The 18,056-nt window shown below is 34.1% G+C and overlaps 1 protein-coding gene and 1 pseudogene across 1 annotated transcript in view; one reads left to right on the forward strand and one right to left on the reverse strand.

The window, feature by feature from the left end:
• ACSS3 (acyl-CoA synthetase short chain family member 3) overlaps positions 1-18,056 on the forward strand; it is a 172,777-nt gene that overhangs the window by 96,035 nt on the left and 58,686 nt on the right. The window lies entirely within an intron of this gene.
• On the reverse strand, positions 15,505-16,387 carry LOC111536815 (annotated as a pseudogene).

Here is an 18,056-nt window from a genome sequence, read left to right on the forward strand (position 1 = left end):
ACAAGGGACTACTGGAGGGTAGAGTGTGGAGGGTCAGAATCAAAAAACTACTCATCAGGTACTATGCTTGTTACCTGGATTACTTGATAATCTGTACACCAAACACCACAACACACAATTTACTCATGTAACAAATCTGCACATGTGCACCCTGAACCTAAGATACAAGTTGGAAAAAGCAAAGTGAAGAAAAATATTTTATTTTTGTTTTGTAATAATGTGCTTTGAATAGTCTAAGGTGTTTTTCTGCTGGTTTATGGATATATATATATATATATATATATATATATATATATTGTTTGTTTGTTTGTTTGTTTTAATTGAGACAGAGTCTTACTCTGCTGAACAGGCTTGAGTGCAGTGTCATGATCCTGGCTCACTGCAACCTCTGCCTCTCAGGTTCAAGCGATTCTCCTGCCTCAGCCTCCCAAGTAGCTGGAATTACAGGTGCCTGCCACCACACCTGGCTATTTTTGTACTATTAGTAGAGATAGGGTTTCATGATGTTGGCTAGGCTGGTCTCAAACTCCTGACCTTAGGTTATCTGCCAGCCTCAGCCTCCCAAAGTGCTGGGATTACAGGAATGCATCACTGAACCAGATCACGGACCTACATTTTTGTTTAATCTTATACATAATCAAAGATAATTATAGCAAGTTGCCTCTTCAAGGAGAACGCCAACATCAGTCTCATTGAACCTGTTTGCATTAGTTTACTATCCTAAACTAAAAGAAGAGATTTATAGTTTACCCAAGTCAAAACGTGGGCTTGATTTAAGGCGGCTTACATTGTATTGTACAAGTGAAATGCCAGAGTATTTTAATTTTATATTTCTGTGGCCCAAGAGAATTAAAATAGGTATTAGGCCCTGAATCCCAGTGTCACTGTGACTGCCTGTGAATCATGTTAGAACCAATATCAACAAAGGCCTCTTCAGCTAAGACTTCCCAGTGTTAGAAAGACAAGAACTGTAGGATCTCTAAAGCCCTTATCATAATAGCCTACACAGTCAATGTCACTGCCAGAAACTCCTGCAGCCAGGTCACTAAGGCATTTACAGTCATCGCTAACACTGATCTCAAGTGATGAAGCTGTGTGGAGACTACACCACTGCACCCACATAGTACCAGAACCATTGCACTCTGCCCAACTGATGCCCTCCAGCCCATCGTCAGGTGAAAGTTTTTCCCTACGAAAGTCATTTTCTGAAGTTTGGAAGAGGAGACTATAACAGAAGATGCACAAGCATTTATGTGGGAATACCAGAAACACGACAACTCAAGGGAATGTGCTGCCACCAAGGGAACATGAGAATTTCCCAGTATCTGACCCCCAAATTTATAGAACTGTATGAATTTATTGAAAAGGAAATTAAATTAATGATCATAAGAAAACCAAGAGAGACAAAATAGAATACAAATAGAAAATTCAATGAAATCAGCAAAATAATTCATGATCTGAATGACAACTTCAACAAAGAAATAGATATCATAAAAAAGAACCAGAAATCTTGGAGCCAAAGATTTCAATCAATTAAGAAAAAAAAAAAAAATTGAGAGCTTTAATAGTAGACTAGATAAAGCAGAAAAAGAAATCTGTGAGCCTAAAAATCAGTCTTTTGAAATGACTTATTCACAGGAAGAAATGAAAAAAGAATGAAAAGGGGTGAAGACAGCCTATGAGATTTATGGGACATCATTAAGTGAAGAAGTATTGCATTATGTTATTTAAGAAGGGAAGTGACAGAGAAAGGGATTAACAGCTTATTTAATGAAATATATTCTGAAGGATTCTGAAAACTTAGTCAGTCTTGGGAGAGAGATAGATATTCAGACCCCTAAAGCTCACAGATCCCAAAATAGATTAATCTAAAGAGGCGCATTATAATTATATTATCAAAAGTCATAAACAGAATTTTAAAAGCAACAAAGAAAAGCATCAAATTACATATAAGGGAATTTCTATGGACCATCAGCAGATTTCTCAGTAGAAGCCTTGCAGGCCGGGGGAGAATGGCATGATGCTGAAAGGAATAAGAATAAAATAAAAAACAAAACTGCTAGCCAGACATGCTGTCCTTCAGGATTTAAGGATAAACAAAGTATTTCACAAATAAATAAAAGCTGAAGGAATTCATTATCACTAGACCTGCCTTATAAGAAATATTTAAGGAAGTCCTTCAGGGAGAAACAAAGGAAAGATTATTACTAACATGAATACATACGAAGGTATAAAACTTTGTTCTAGAGGTAATTGTGGTGCATAAATCATACATACACCTAGTATGAAGGTTAAAAGTCAATTAATTAATTAATAATAGCCAATATGTTGGTTAGAAGCACACAATGTAAAAAGATGCATATTTTGACATCAAAAACAAATTGTGTATCAGGAGGAGCATAAAAATCTAGAGATTTTATATGCAACAGAAGTTAAGTTTTTATCAGCTTAAAAAAGTTCATTATATCTACAAGATTTTAACCAACCAACTCAGCTTCAAACTGCATTTTAAAAACTGTTTTTCTTTCTTTACTCTTTTCTCCCCAGTCTCAGGACACATCGTTGAGACAAATTACAAATGCATTTTCTAGAATGTGCTGTGAACCTCCATTCTCTCTCCCTTTCCCACTTTATCCTCCCATGCCTTATGCACATTTATTTATCTAAATGCTTGTCGAATGCACATCGTGCTCACTTATCTGGTCATGTATTTTTCTTAGAAACTTCAGGACATGAATACTGACACAGAACATACACCTCCAGAATTCTCTCCCCATGCAGGCCACCAAAAATTGTAACTGGCAAAGGGTCCAGCTGCTCACTGCTTGTAGAAAGAAGCCAAAATAACAAGAGTGAGGTGTGATAAAAAGAGAGGAGACTTTATTCTCCATGCTAGCAAGGGGAAGAGTGTTACATTTTTTGGAAGAATTCCACCCACTTTTCCCCTTGTTAGCACAGATAATTAAAACTCCTCTCTTTTTATCACACTTTGTTCTCGTGATTTTGGTTTCTTTCTACAAGCGGCAAACAGTCAGAGCCTTTGCTGGTTGCAAGATGTTTTATGTAAACCTCATGGCAACCATAAAACAAAAATCTACAGCAGAGACACAAATGATAAAGAGAAAGGAATCAAAGCTTAGCACTACAGAAATTATCAAATAACAAAGGTAGACAACAAGAAAGGGGAAAAGGAACACAGCAGCTACAAAATAACCAGAAGATAAATAAAATGGCAGAAGTAAGTTCTTACCTATTAATAATAACTTTGACTGTAAACAGATTTTGTTCTCTAACCAAAATCATGTAGTTGCTGAATGGATTAAACAAGTTCCACTGAGGTGACCCACCTAAGCCTTAAGGACACATATAGGCTGAAAGTAAAAAGATGGAAGAGGAGCGTCCATGCAAATGGAATCCATAAGAGAGCAGTAGTGGCTATACTTACATCTGATAAAATAGACTTCAAATCAAAAGCTGTCACAAGAGACACAGGTCATTCATTAATGATAAAAGGGTCGTTCATTAAGATAACCACTGTAAATATGTATACACCCAATATTGGATGAGCTAAATATATAAAGCAAATTTTAATGAACGTGAAAGGAGAAATAGATAGAATACAATATGGTACTTCAAAATCCCACTTTCAACAATGAATAGATCAAACAGAAAATTAATAAGGTGATACTGGACTTAAATTGAACTTTTGACAAAATTGCCCTAACAGGCATATACAGAACTTCACTTCCAGCAGAAGCAGAGTCCTTATTTTCCTCTAGTGTACACAGAACATTCTCCAGGATAGACTACATGTTAGACCACAAAAAAGCCGTAACAAACTTAATAAGATTGAAATAATATTTAGTATAATTATAGACCACAGTGATATGAAACTATAAGTTAATAATAGGAGTAATCTTGTGTAGTTCACAAATATGTGGAAATTAAACATCATGCTCTTGAACAATCAATGGGTCAAAGAAGAAATCAAAAGAACAATTTAAAAACATCTTGAGGCAAACGATAATGGAAGCACAATATGCCAAAACTTGTGGGATGCAGCAAAAGCAGTTCCAGGAGAAAAATTTATAGCAGTAAATGCCTACATTTAGAAAGAAGAAAGACCCCAGATAAATATTCTAACATTACCCCTCAAGGAATGCAAAACAAATCAACAACTAACCAAAAATTAGCGGATGGAAATAATAAATATCAGAACAGCAATAAATCAAATAGAGAAGAGAAAAACCATAAAAATAATTAATAAAACTAAAGTTTGCTTTTTGAAGAACAACAACAAAATTTACAAATTCTTAATGAAAACACTCAAATAAATAAAATCAAAAATAAAAGTGAAGAAATTCTAACAGTCTTCTCAAAAATAAAGAGGGTCATAAGGGAATATTATGAACAATTATATGCCAACAGATTGGATAAACTAGAAAAAATGGATAAATTCCTAGAAAAATACGAGCTACCAATATTGAGTCAATTAAAGTGATTTAAGAAGTAATCAAAACCCTTCCCACGAAGAAAAGCCCAAGACTGGATGATTTTAGAGCTGAATTTAACCAAACATTCAAAAAAATAATTTATGTCAATATTTCTAAAACTCTTCTGAAAAATAAAGCTAGAAGTGTACTTCCAGACACGTTTTACGAGACCAGCATCGTTCTAACACCTAAGTTAGACAAAGATATCACAAGAAAACTATGGTTAATTTTTCTGAGGAACATTCATGCAAAAATTTTTAGTAAAGTATTATCAAAACAAATCCAACAACACATGAAAAGATTATACATTGTGTTCATGTGAGATTTTTCCATGGCATGCAAAACTGGTTTAACATACATAAATCTATCAGTGTGATACATCGCATTAACAGGATCATCCTAATTGACACAGAAAAAGCATTCAACAAAATCCAACATCCTTTCTTGATAAAAACCTTCAATAGTTTAGGTATAGAAGGAATGTTTATAATAATAAAGACTTTATGAAAAAAACACAGCTAACATTACAATCACTGGAGAGAACTGAAAGCTTTTCCACTAAGATCTGGTAAGTCAAGGATGCCCACTCATGCCACTTCTATTCAACATAATACTGGAATACTAGCAAGAACAATCAGACAAGAAAAAGAAATAAAATGTATCTAACTTGAAAAAGAAGAAACAAAATTATCTCTATTTGCAGATGATGTGGTCCTATATACAAAAAGCTCCAAAGATACCACAAAAAAAATTATTACTAATAAGTTAAATCACTAAATTGCAGAATACAAAATCAGCATACAAAAATCAGTGTCATTTTCATAGAAAAATAATGATCTAACTGAAAAGAAATCAAGAAAAACCTCATATGCATTAACATTGAAAAAATAAAATAAAATACCTTGGAATAATTTTAACCAAAGAAGTGGAAAACTATATTGGTACTGTAAAACTATACATTAAAACTATAAAATATTGATGAAAGAAAAGGAAGAAAACATAAATAAATGGAAAGATAGCCAATTGCTTGTGGATTGGAGGATTTAATATTATTAAAATGTCCATGCTATCAAAAGCAATATACAGATTCAATGCAATCTCTATCAAAATCCAAATGGCATTCTTCACAGAAATAAAAAAATTATTCTAAAATATGTATGAAAACATAAAAGACCCCAAGAAGGCACAGCTATTCTGAGAAAGAAAAACAAAGTTGAAGGTATCACACTTCCTGATTTGAAAGTATATTACAAAGCTATAGTAATTAAAGCAGTAGCTTACTGGCATGAAAATAAAAACATAGATCAGTGTGGCACAGGACAGAGAGCCCAGAAATAGATCCAAACATATATAGTCAACTAAGTATTGACAAGCACACCAAGAAGACACAATAGGGAATAGTAGTCTCTTTAATAAAAGGTATTGGTAAAACTGGGTTTCCAGATATAAAAGAAGGAAATTAGATCCTTAGCCTACATCATACACAAAAGTCAACTCAAAATCGATAAAAGACCTAAATATAAGACCAGAGAATGATAAAACTTCTAGAAGAGAACATAGGGGAAAAGTTTCTGGCTGTTGGACTTGGCAATGGTTTTCTGTATATCATATCAAGTGCTTAGGTCGCAAAAGCAAAAATAAATAAATGGAATTACATGAAACTAAAAAGCTCTGCACAGCAAAGGAAATAGCTAACAAAAAGAAACAGCTGCCTATGAAGTGGGAAAAAATATTCACAACTCATATATCTGATAAGGGGTTAATATCCAAAATTTTATAAGGAACTCATACAGCTCAATTGTGGAAAAACAAATAACCTGATCAAAAAAATGGGCAAAAGACCTGGATACAGATTTCTCCAACAAAGGCATAAAAATAGCCAACATGTATATAGAAAGGTGTTCAACATCATTAGTTATCAGGGTAATGCAAATGAAAACCGCTATGAGATATCACCTCATATCTATTAGATGCTATTATCAAAAAGTCAAAAGATAACAAATGTTGATAAAGGTGTGGAGTAAAGGAAACTCTTGTACTCTGTTCTTGGGAATGTAGATTGTTATAGCCATTTTAGAAAACAGTATGGAGGTTTCTAAAGAAATTAAAAATAGAACTACCATATGATCTAGTTATCCGTCTTCTGGGTATATACTCAAAGGAAATGAAGTCACCACCTCATAAACATATTTGCATTCCCGTGTTCATTGTGGCATCATTAACAATAGCAAAGAGATAGAAACAACCTGTGTCTGTCGATGCACAAATGGATAAAGAAACTGTAGTACACATATATAATGGAATATCATTTTGTTCTAAAAAAGAGTAAGATTTTGACAGTTGCCACAACATAGGTGAAGCTGGAGACACTACGTTGTTAAGTAGGTCGAAGAAAAATATTACATCATCTCATTTATATGTGGAATTTTAAAACAACAACAACAAAAAATACAGATATAGAGAAGAAAACCATGGTTTCCAGGATTGGAAGAAGGGGGAAATGAACAGATATTCAGATAAACCGGTCAGAGGATATAAAGCAGCAGGTGTGTAGGATGAACAAGTCTAGAGATCTAGTGTACAACATATAACTTTCCAACTTTAGCAACCACCATTATTAAAATTAAACAACCAAGAAAATGTACAAGCTTCTTCATAAAGTTACCAATATTTCTTTCTAAAAAGCTCTTGGAGATACCCTATGTCTTATCTACTGCACAAATATGAGCTCATATTCAGAGCTAACACTCCGGTTAGAATGATAAAATGGCAATGCCTGTATGTTTGGCTATCTTTGAGTTTGTGGTGGAGTTGCATATAAGCATTTCAAATATCCAGCTCTCATTACTAAATCTTTTTTTTATTCAGCTACCAATTATCACAACAGTGGTCAAATCAGACAAGTAAATAATATAAACCCATTTTGTGAAAAAATTAAAAAGTATAATTTATACATGTTAGAAAAGTGTTACCTCTCTCTGTCTGTTTCCTATATTTTAAAGCAACAAGGGTTGTTTGAGTTTATTTTTATCCCCCTGGTGCTTAGAATAAAAATTTTGGTTTAGGAGGAAGATTTTTATTAAACTGAGTCAGCAAGTTGAGGCTGATAATAGAGAAATGATTGCTATCTTGTTTGTATATGTATGACTCAAGGTTACACAGGTGAGCCTAAAGCTACATAAATATGAATGTGCCCAACTCTGGAATGATTTTAAATCCCATAACGATGTAGAAAGCAGGAAAGCAAATTAGAAGGATGACATTATTGCTAAGCAAATTTGAGGACAGGATACTGCTAAAGGGCAGTAAATTATATTCACTACCTAAAAAAACTTATCCTTTTTTATTTAGCATTTTTTGAATTTAGAGATATTCAGAGTATCTCTTCTGTGATACGCTTGATAAAAGATATTGAAAAGTGTTGTTATTGAACAAACCTAAAAATGTAAAGATGATATATATCTCTGTTAGGTTAGTAAATAATGAAACTGATCTAGCCTTAGGAACATGAGAATTTTCACATATTATATCAAAATAATATTTATGGTTCCAAGTTTATGTCATTGCTTGAAAAAATATTTTCATATGAAGTAGAAGTAATTTAACAGGGAACTATGTGTACATTTATATTTCAACTTTTATTGAGTTATACATACAGAAAAGAACATAAATCAGAATTTTAAAAGTTATAATTATTACAAAGTGAACACATCCATTGAACACATCCAGATCAAGAAATAGCACATAACCTGCATCCCAGAAGCCCTCTCTCTTGTCCTTTCTCAACCATGTCTCTTCCTGGCTTCCCAAAAATATGCCTTATCCTGACCTGTATCACTATATATTAGTTTTGCTTGTTTTTTTGAACTTGATATAAATGGACTCATACAGAATGTATTCTTTGTTACCTGGCTTCTTTCATTTAGTTAATGCCTTGAACTTCATCCAGAAAGTTGCACGTCAGAGTGGTTCTTGCATTTTGATTGCTGATTAGATCACTCTTCATAAGTATTTCAGTTTATTTACCTATTTTTCAGTTGAAATAATTTTTAATGTTATTGTTTTAAGTTGGCAGATATAATCATACATTTACTCTGTACAACATGGTGTTCAATTCCAAAGTATAGATACATTGTGGAATGACTAAACCTAGCTAATTAACACATGCATTACCTTACATAGTTCTCATTTTTGTGGTAAGAACACTTTACATTTATTCTCTTAGCATTTTTCGGAAAGAATATATTAACTTTAGTCATCATGTTTTACAACAGATCTCTTGGAGTTATTCCCCCTATTTAACTGAAATTTTGTAGCCTTTGACCAATATCTCCCAATTAACCTCTCCCCCTCCAACCACCAAAGCTGCTGGTAACCACCATTCTATTCTGTATCAGATCAGCAGTTGAATGCTTTTTTGGTTGTTTCTGATTTTTTTTGCCTCTTATACAGTTGCGGCGTTAATAATACATGTCTTTTTGGTGTCCATACACATATATTGCTGTTGAGTATATGTAACTAAAGTATAATGGCTACATTACAGGGTATGTCAAAGAGTTTTCCAAGGTTTTCACCAATTTACACACCCACTTGCAGTGTGTGATTGTTCTAGAGTTTCCATGTCTTCACCAGAAGATGGTATTTTCAGTATTTTAAATTTTGGCCATTCTGATTGTCATGGAGTGATATCTCATTATCATTTAATTTGCATGTCAAGGTTATTAAGAGGTTGATCACCTTTTAATAATTGTTTGGCCATTGAAAGATCCTCTTTTATAACATGCTTATTCAAGTCTTTCGCAATTTTTATTTTCTCTTTCTTGTTAATTTGTAGGAGTTTTTCATACTTTATTTTGGATCCAAGTCCTTTACTGACTTATGCGTATTATAAACAATCTTCTCCAACTTCTGACTTAAATTTTCCTTTTACCATCACAATGGTGACTTCTGATAAAAAGATGTGCCTTCTTATCAATAGTTTTCTTTTTGATTACTGCTTTTCAAGTCTTATTTAAAACATAGGTGTTGTTCCTGTATTTCATTTTCTAGAAATTTTATTGTTCATTTTACTTTTCATACTTACAACTATAATCTATCTGGAATAGATTTGTGTGTATGACATGAAGTAAGAGACTGAGTTTTATTTTTTCCTTATGTATATCCATTTGATCAATTTCTATTTATTTAAATGGCCATGCTTTCCAACTGCCGTGCAGCGACACCTTTGTTACGACAGTGCCTACAAATACCTGGTTTGTTTCTCAATTCTACTCTGTTCCATTGGCCTACTTGTCTGTATTCACATTACTCTTACATTGTCTTTATCACTATACATTTATAACAGATCTTTATCTACTATTAATATATCAAGCTTGTTCTTTTTCAAATTTGTTTTGAATATTCTTGGCCCATTTTATTTCTAAACAAATTTTACTATTAGCCTAGCAGTTTTAAACACACACATGTAAGGAGAGATAGAGAGTTTACAGATTGATACAGTGAAAATGTCCGTGTTAACATGTTTATCTCTTTGTTTATTTAGGACTTTAATTTCTCTCATTAATTATTTTTGACTTACTGTGTGAAAATCTTGCGTATCTTTTTATATTTAAGAAATTTTACTTTTAAGCTATGGTCAATGGTATTGTTTATACTTTCATTATTTGGTCCTGATATAACAACACGTAACTGTTTTTGCATAATAACCTACTTTCTGAAGATCTTCCCGAAGTTACTTATTAATTGTAGTAGTTTTAATGTATATATGTATGACTGTATTATGTACAGAGTCATGTAGTTTGAGAAAAGTATCTATTTTATTTCTTCTTTTATACCGCTTATTTCTTTTTTTTAACTTTATTCCTAGGATCCTCCAGTAAAGTATTTAATTGAATTGGTGGCAAAGCTCATTTTTGTCTCATCCAGATTATCAGGAAGAAAGCTCTCAATATTCATTGTTAAGAAAAATGATTTTAGCATTTTTGTTATTAACATATAATTTGTTTGGAGAAAAGCGATCAAATTAACAAAGTTTCTATTTTTGGTGTTTGGGATTTTATCTATGTTCTTTCTTCATCTTCTGATAACCATATGACTTTTCCCCCTCTTATTATATTAAGAGTTAATGTGGTGAGTTATAGTGACTGATTTTTTAAGTGTCAAATCATTCTTACAATCTTGAAATAAATACATCTCGGTTAATATATTATGCTTTTTAAATATAGCTGAATTGAATTTGCTGACATTTTGTTTAAGATTTTTTTTAGTAGACCTTGTTTTTAGAGCAATTTTAGGTCACAGCAAAATCTCGTGGAAAGTTCAGAGCTTCTATATAGCTTATGTTTTCACGCATGCACAGCCTCCCCGCCATGAACATCTCACATTAGGGTTGTATCTCCTTTAAAATTGATGAACCTAGAATGATACCTCATGATCATCCAGAATCCATAATTTAAATACATTTTCATTCTTGGTATTGAACATTCTATGAAGTTTAGCAGAAGTATTATGACATGTATCCATCGCTATGGCATGGTTTTACCTGCCCTAAAAATCTTCTGTGCTCCACCTGTTACCCTCCTTCCTTTCTATAGTTGGGGATTTCTTTAAAACCTAGGGTTTTAATCAAAATTGATCTCTTATTTTCCTTTCTTATACTCTCACTGGTTTTGGTTTCAGGGTTTTTCTTGTCTCATAAAATGGGGATGAAAGTCCTTTTCCCTACTATTATCTGGAAGATTTTATGTACAATTGATTTTATTTATATGTTTTGAAGTATTTAAAAATCAAATAAAACTCTCTGGGCCAGAAGTGACATTATGGGAAGGTTTTTAAGTTATGAATTCAATTTCCTGTTGATGCAAACTGCTTCTTAAATCTGTGACTTGATATCTTTCACTTATTTTTGAAACTTTTTCGTCTCTTCAAATACTTCTTCTACTTTATTTTCCCTTCTTAAACTTTGACACTTTAATAACACATATGTTAGAACTTTTTACCATATCACCTATATTTCATAGGCTCTATTTGATGAATTTTCTCCTTTTTTTCACAGTTGCAGTTAGATGATTTTATTGTAACCTGTATTTTGGGTTTCAAATCCTCTCTCTAGTTGTATCTAAACTTTCATCGAGTTTATAATTTCTTAACATTTCTCGGTTTAAATATTATCATTTGATTATTATAATTTCCAGTTCTCTGCTAATATTCTACATATATTTCCTGAACATATTCATCCGAGTTATATTGAAGTCTATGAGTGATAGCAAAAACACCTGATTTGATATGTTTTTCTAATGTCTCTTTTTTTCTCTTGAGTGTCTAATCATATGGTCTTGTCTTCCATTATATCACTGTTATAAGAAAATAGCTATTTTGGCCAGGCGCGGTCGCTCATGCCTGTAATCCCAGCACTTTGGAAGGCCGAGGCAAGTGGAGCACGTGAGGTCAGGAGTTCGAGACCAGCCTGGCCAATGTAGTGAAGCCCCATCTCTACTAAAATACAAAAATTAGCTGGGCATGGTGGCAGGTGCCTGTAATCCCAGCCACTCAAGAGGCTGAGGCAGGAGGATGGCTTGAATCCAGGAGGCGAGGTCACAGTGAGCTGAGATTTCACTCTTGCACTCCCGCCTGGGTGACAGAGCAAGACTCCACCTCAGGAAAAAAAAAAAAAAAAAAAAAACGAATACAGAAAAAAGAAAATAGCTGTTTTGAGATACCGGATGTTTTCATATCCCCACAGAGTGATTCTTATTCTGACAGGCAATTGTCTTAAGGGAAGATCACTTCTGTTCAACTAGGAATGGAGCTGATTTGAAGCTAGACTCCAATATTTGAGAGGCTTGGTTTCTTTCCAGTTTACCTCCATTATTAGGTATACCTCTTCAGGTGTGCAAACTGAATGCCCGGGTGTTTTATGTCACCTTTTTTCCATTGTGAATTTTAAATTTCGATTTTCCTTTCCCAAGAAATTATTATGACTGGATTTACCATTTAGTTTCAACGCCTGTCAGTCAGCCACATAGTTTTTGTTCAGTTTATCAGCACTTCAATTACTGTTTCCAATTAACAAGTGTCCCAAGAAGAAAAGCAGTAAGACAAGCAGTCTTATGTCTCTACATATTTTCTCTTTGGGCTTTTGATGTCTTAAGTGCTATTACCTTTGAGTTCTCTGATGCATTCAAAAGAGACTTCATTTTTATATTTTTTCCAGTTTGGTTGTACTTGAGAAAAAGAGAGAGATAAAGGGTTGTGCTTGAGAAAAAGAGAGATAGAGAGATGCGAGAGAGAGAGACATTGCTGGGCAAAATGCTAGTCAGCCATTGACAGAAGAGTCAAATACATGTGTAATATTAACACTAGCATTTTTACATTTTAAAAGTGAATTCTAATGGGCAGCAAATAGAAGAAAATTGAATGTAGGGAAAATGAAGATAACCATAGGGATATTGATGACAAAAAATAATGATAATCTGTCATGTGAAGCAGAAGTCGATGAGGCATCACCGAAATAATCTATTTTAATTTAACATCTGTTGGCACAAGTGAAGAGTAATTTTTGCTTGTTTGGTAGTTTATGGACCTTGAAGGAAATATTCACTTTCATTTTTCTTTTGGCCTCACTTTATTCACTGAAAATTCTTCATCAGATATGTCTTTAGCGTTTTACTCGTTTCTATTTTTGACTAAAATTAATTTGACAGCATTATCATTTTTCCATTTCCCTTTTTGCTTAATTTTCAGCTTCATTTGAGTCTTGAGTTGTGTTCAGTTTTATATAAAATTAGGGAAAGGTGCATAGGTCTCATGCCCATTCATTTTCTCTCCTCTCCTTTTCTTCTATTCTGGATATTACTATTTTGTTTAGTTTATAGTATTATAGATTTTAAAGTAGATAAACCTTTCCATGTGTTACCATCATCAAAAATTATCTAGACACTTAATAGTCAATGATAATCTAGGACAGCACTCCAATAAACTGATCTCTGCAATATGATAGGCATATGTGATTATTAAACTCTTGAATTAGATTAGTATTACTGAGAAATTTATATTGTACTTTTTTTTTTTAAATTTTAACTAATTGAAATTTTAAGGGAGGCCAGGCAGACGGATCACAAGGTCAGAAGATGGAGACTCATCCTGGCTAACATGGTGAAACTCTGTCTTTACTAAAAATACAAAAAATTAGCCAAGTGTGGTGGTGGGCACCTGTAGTCCCAGCCACTAGGGAAGCTGAGGCAGGAGAATGACGTGAACCTGGGAGGTGGAGCTTGCAGTGAGCCGACATCGCGCTACTGCTCTCCAGCCTGGGCAACAGAGCGAGACTCCTTCTTAAAAAAAAAAAAAACAAAAAACAAAAAAAACTTAAATGGCCACATGTGGCTAGTAGCTACTATATTGTACAGTCCGATCTAGAGCATATATAATTAACTTAGGTAAATTTACCATCCAGATGGCCCAGATTACTCTACAAAAATGTCTAATTTTAACTTTTTAAAATGCATGTTTACACAAAATATATTTATGAATTTTCCACTGTAGGCATTTATTCCTTTGTATCATTAATAAAATAATGTCAAGTCATTAATGAAGAATTTAACTGTTGAAAAGGTTACTATTTTTTTTCTTTTTTTTTTTTTTTTACAAAAGTTTCAAAGAAGTATCATACTTCTTTGAAACCATAAGAATATACCTGATGCCTAGGACAACTATAAAATATAGATTTATACTAAGATTTGTTGTTTCAATTATTATCATGGTTACAAAAAGAGCGAATCACTTAGTATAGTTTTGTTTACTAAAAGGAATTGAGAGTTAAATTATATTTGATTAAATATTTATGAGATTTTATTGTTTCATCAATTATATCTTGTTTCTAAATTTTAGTTAGATTTGTATTCTGTTTATGTTCCTTAGTATTATACAATTAGCAGTCTGTAATTGATAAAATAACAATAACTTTTTTATAGTTTGAGGAATTTTAATACAAAAATAAATGGATAGTTTCTGGCATATTTAGCGAAAGAAGTCATCCGTATTACTTTGACATTTTTCTAAACCACTAATGATCTCACTATTTTTCCTTTGCATTCAATACATAGTAAAGTGATTTTAATGGAAATGAAAGGGATTTTTCTGACTTTCAGAGAAGAAGCCACTTTTATCATCCATTGTGAAATATTGTACCTTTCAATTTATTAGTGCCAGCATGACGATTGCTATAATAATGATATTAAAAATAGCAGTAAACAAGTTTAGGAACAAAAACAATAGGAATATACTACAAAAACATAATAATAAATACTATGTTTTAAAATATATAATAGTCAAATTTGCCATCAAATAAGAGCTCAGTGCTAATGAATGGTTTATTATTATAATCAATTACTTAGATTAATTGTAGTGTATGTGGTGGAGGATGGGGAATAGCCAAAAATATTACAACTTGCAAAAATGCTGGTAATGTCAAGATATCAGCTGTCCCTTGGTTTGCTAAAATTCTGTATTTTAATTTTTTAATTGACAATGTTGTACATTACGTTTTCAATAGTGAATATTTTTGAAATTCTCAATCTCTAATTTCATATATAAGCCAAAGACATGGGCATTTGAACCATCTAGAGTTCTTTAAACTAATTTATGGCTTAACAGGCATTGGAAATGTGGTATTAATACCTATAACATTATTCGTTTTGGCTGCTCTTTTCCTACACTGCTGGGATCAGCCAAACCTATCATTTTATAAATTTTAATGTGTTATCTAAATGCGTAATGTATTTCATCACAGTTTTCTAAAATATCAGAAAAGTGTTTGAATAACATATGATTAAAAACATGACCCTATTTTTCAGTCCTAAGATTATCAACATTATGGCCTTTATATTTTTCATTTTGTCTTGTTTTTACATAGCATTTAAAGTTACAGGTGTGTCCACCTCATTTTTATTATTATTATTATTTTTTAGACAGTAACCGGCTTACTTCATTTTATTTTTCTTGTATAAAAACCCTATGTTGTAGCCACAGCTGGAGCTTGGGTCCACTGCATGGAGACTCTGGTGTGGGTCTTGACATGGTGGTCAGTGAATTCCTGAAAGGGAGACTTGGTAAATACAGTTTCCTTCCAGAGGTCAGGGGTCAGATAGCTGTAGGTCTTAGAGATGGCATCAAAGCTGGCCTTGGCGAAGTTGCCCAGGGTGGCAGTGCAGCCCCGGGCTGAGGTGTAGCAGTCATGGATACCAGCCATCATGAGCAGCTTCTTGGGCACAGGCGCTGAGACGATGCCAATGCCCCTGGGTGCAGGGATGAGGCGCACCAGCACAGAGCCGCAGCAGCCTGTCACCTTGCAAGGGACGGTGTGGGGCTTGTCGATCTTGTTCCCCCAGTAGCCTCTGCGCACGGGGACAGTGGAAAGTTTGGCCAGGATTACTACCCCACGGATGGCGGTGGCCACCTCCTTGGAGTGCTTAACACCCAGGCCAACGTGGCCATTGTAGTCCGCGATAGCAACAAAGCCTTGAACCTGGTGCGCTGGCCAGCACGTGTCTGCTTCTGCACCAGCATAATCTTCAAAATCTTACCTTTGAGAGAGGCTCTTAAGAAAAAGTCAATGATCTCAGATTCCTTAATGGGTACGGAGAAGACGTAGATCTCCTCCAAGGACTTGATCTTCATGTCCTTGACCAAGCGGCCCAGCTTGATGACGGGCATCCACTCCTTACCCTCGTCCTTGCCTCCGTGAGCTCCCCGGCCTCGGCCCCGTCCCTGTCCACGGCCGCGACCCCGGCCCAGGATGCCACTGCCAAAACCTCCGCGGAAGCCACCGCGGTTCCCCATCCCAGGGCCACCCGGGCCTCCGGCATCCCCCCGACTGCACCAGCGTCAGCCGCCATTTGGTGTTTTCTCGGAGAAGTCAACCTCATTTTAAACATTAAAACTTTACACTGATCTTTATTATACTTTAACCTACTTTAATAATTTAATGTTTAAACAATGTTTTCATTCTGCTATAACAATTATCTCAGATGAGGTCATTTTGATCATCAAATTTTAATCTCAGATTACAAATACATACATTTGATTACTTAAATTTTATCTCAAATTGCAAATGTATATGTAGTTTGTCAAAAAATTGTGTGCTTTTTTTTTTTTCCTAGTCTCTGCCTCTTACTCATTCTCTTCCTTGCTCTCCCATTTTCGCCCTTACTTTTTATCCCCCTTCCTTGTTCTCAAAGGCTTAAAGATTACCCTAGCAGCATTGCATCCTGTTAGTGGGTACTCACAAAAATTATTCAAATAATTTATTAACAAAGACTAGTAATAGGTTATTCTCCTATCTGAAATTTAAAATAATGCTTCTGTGTCTATATCAGGACATGTAAATTTTACCTTTGGCGTTTATTGTGCTAAAGAACTGCTCCTAGATAATTTTGAATATGCAGTTGAGAAATATACAAGTGGGCAGCTACTCAAATATTATTTTTGACACTGGATTGTACCACTATGTGAAGTCCTATAACAATGCCTAATTATTAACCAATCATACTTTAAATTTTGGAAATCTGTTGAGATAACAGTTTACTTATAAAACATTTAGTAGATTGTCTTAACTGCATTCCGTGACACTTGCATACCCACACATGTGCATGCATACAGATCCATGTCAGAATATGTTATCCGCATAATGATTTGAGCAGGAATTGAATACATAGTATTGAATTACAATTTTTCTTCATCCAGGCCAGTGTAAGAATTCTGTTGCTTCTTCAGAAAGTCACGGTCTGCCTCTATACTGTCCCATATGGTAGCCTCTGGCCTCATGTGGTTATTGAACTCTTGAAATACCCTCACGTGGCTATTGAGCTCTTGAAATGTGGCAAACCCAATTTGAGATTTGGTATTAAAAAAAGACTGGAAGATCTCACAAGTAATTTTCATATTCATTGCATGTTGAAATAATAACATTTGAGATATATGTATTTTAACAAAATATATTATTAGAGCTAATTTGACCTTATTCTTCTTTTTTCTCTGAATGTGGCTACTAGAAAATTTTAAACTAGATATATTTCTTGGATTTGTAGCTCAGATTATATTTCCATTGAACCATACCAATAGTATTAGCCCATTTTTCATTGTTATAAGGAATACCTGAGGCTGGATAATTTATAAAGAAAAGAGATTTATTTCGGTTCATGGGTCTGCAGACTGTACAAGAAGCACAGTGCCACATCTGCTTCTGGTGAGCCCTCAGAAAGCTTACAATCATGGTGGAAGACTCAGGGAGAGCAGGCATCTCACATGGCAAGAGAGGAAGCAAGAGGGAGGAGACGAGGTGCCTGGCTTTTTAAACCAGCTATCATGTGAACAAGTAGAGTAAGTGAGAACTCACTTATTACCATGGGGAGGACACCAAGACTCTCCATTAGGCCCCACCTTCAACACTGGGGGTGGGGGTTACATTTCATCATGAGATTTGGAGGGAACAGATATCCTAACTGTATCACCAATTTAGTTCATCCTCATGGCTCCAACTACATTATTGCAAAAAAAAAGTAATAA

This window comes from Piliocolobus tephrosceles, chromosome 10 (genome assembly GCF_002776525.5).
Source record: "Piliocolobus tephrosceles isolate RC106 chromosome 10, ASM277652v3, whole genome shotgun sequence".
In the NCBI taxonomy this organism is placed as follows: Eukaryota; Metazoa; Chordata; class Mammalia; order Primates; family Cercopithecidae; genus Piliocolobus; species Piliocolobus tephrosceles.